We start from the raw sequence: 2,650 nt of genomic DNA on the forward strand, positions 1-2,650 counted from the left end.
TAATTGATTTTATTATCAACTCTCCCATCACCATCATATTTACTACTTCTACATCATCATCATCCTCATCATCAACATCTGGAATGCGTCTAGATCACCATTAAAATAGTTTTCTCAACTGGAAGTGATCATAGATATCTTTTTCCTGAAGATTTTTGTGGTTTGTAAATGTATATATTATATATATATATATATATATATATATATATATATATATATATATATATATGTATATATATATATATATATATATATAATACTGTATATATATATATATATATATATATATATATATATATATATATATATATATATATATATATATATATATATATATTTTACTCTATCAAATAAGTGTCTTTCCCAAGGTACATTTTTATCTCTGAAGTACTTTAGTTTCCTCACTGAAATAGATTAATCATTTATTTATTCTTCAGTTATTGCTGTTGACACATCTTTTCTTCTCAGTGGTATTGAATTACTTTTTAATGATATTTTATTATGTAATGCATGTGTTGCTCCTGTATTTGTCCACCAAAGCTTTAAGAATAAAACAGATTTCTCAACTTGGTGTTGTTCTGATGTGAAATAATGTGAGATCCATGTTCCTCAGAACAGAGATTCTTGTAGTGGAAAATTATGCCAACTCTAATAATAATAATAATAATAATAATAATAATAATAATAATAATAATAGTAATAATAATAATAAACAGATGGAATTCTTTTGAACCATGTGCCATAGAGGTCGACTGAAATTATGGTAATTTAAAGCAAATATTCCAACTGGTTTTGCTAATTGGAGTGTCATTATTTTCACTCTTGTGTGATGGGAAGTTGGGGGAATGGAGTACAGGAATGTCAGTGCAATAGTATAGGTGGATTTTTGGAACTTTCATTCCACACCATCATAATCCTACTGTGCTTCAAATTTTAAATCTTCCATCTGCGAAAACGTCGAAATTATTGAATGTTAAAATGATGATGAGAAAAATAATAAAAAAAAAGAACAAGCAGCAGAAATAAGACTCCAACGGAGATGAAGTCGTTAAGTCATTGGTATTCTAAAAGTACGTACCATTAGTTACGTGCTGGGTGTACTATTTATCATTCCCTTAACTGGATATGAATCCATTAAAAGCAACCGCGACTATTAATTTGCATACAATGACACCTGTCGGCGCAGAGGACACACAAACCGGCCGGGAATTCTGCAGGGTGGCATACTAGGACCTGAAGGATGCGTCGGGGAAAAAAGGATGTAATTCACGTATACTTTGGAGTATATAGAGGTTAATCACGAGTGAGATAATTTATGTAAATTGAAAAACTTAAAAAAGAAAAACTGAAGCGAGGAAAAGAAAAATTAAAGAAACAAAACTAGTAACGTGCTTTGAAGCATGCAAAGCGAGAATCAAAAGAAATAGGTTCTTAACGTACCTTGAAACATGCGAAGGGAAAATGAAAGGATATAGGAATTAACGTACCCTGGAGATTGCAAAGGAAAAACTTGGGAGGTTATTAACGTACGGAGAAAAATAAGGACAGAAGCGAATAAATCATAAGAAACTCGAGGCTGTTGCCACAACGGCCGATAACAGCAGAAAGTACAGCGGCCTCTCGTAAAGCAGCGTTTAAACAGCATCAGAAACAGCCCGCATAGCAAGTTCAGAAAGGTCACTGGTGACAGAGACACGGGTTAAACTGGACGTGACGGCACGCTGGGCACTGGGTGTTTGTAGACGGTGTTCAAGGTAGACAGAACTGTCCAGGGGTAGGTGCTTTTGTATATTCTATCTTTGAGGACTAGGAACGAGTATATATATATATATATATATATATATATATATATATATATATATATATATATATATATATATATATATATATATATATATATATATATATATATATATATATATATATATATATATATATATATGTATGTATTTATATACAGTATATATATGTATATATATATATATATACATATATTTATATATATATATATATATATATATATATATATATATATATATATATATATATATATATGTGTGTGTGTGTGTGTGTGTGTGTGTGTATATGTGTGTGTATCCTTGATAAGTATACTAAAAAGAAATTACTTGTATAAGAATTTCTTGAACTGATAGTGCGGAAATTAGATAAATAAAGCAACAAACAGGTACTGACTCTCGAAAGTTAAGCTTCGGCCCTGACTCTCAGCTGACTCTGAAAAGTTAAGCTTTGTTCTGACTCTCAAAAGGGAGGCTGAAGCACTGACTCAAACTGATTCTCTAAAGCGAGGCTTCGGCACCGAGTCTCAAAAACTAAGCTGAGTCGTTGACTCTCAAAAATTAGTTGTAGAAACAAAAGCAGTTGTGTCTGGGGTACTTGAACCACAAGACGCCAGAGGGCATTCTATCCTGCCCCGAACCCAGATGCCCAGACGAAGCTAGTGTCAGGGACTTATCTAATCTACTTCAAGTTTCTCCCTGATCACTGCTAATTAACCAATTACCTTGCAAGCTCACTACCTGTCTGAGGGTCATTAAGAAGCTAATTGGCAGAAGATGTGGATTTTTAACCAAGTCTGGAAATCTTGTTGATTTTTAATTAATATTTTTTTTACCCATTCCTGGACTGACCT

This window comes from Macrobrachium rosenbergii, chromosome 54, assembly GCF_040412425.1.
Source record: "Macrobrachium rosenbergii isolate ZJJX-2024 chromosome 54, ASM4041242v1, whole genome shotgun sequence".
In the NCBI taxonomy this organism is placed as follows: Eukaryota; Metazoa; Arthropoda; class Malacostraca; order Decapoda; family Palaemonidae; genus Macrobrachium; species Macrobrachium rosenbergii.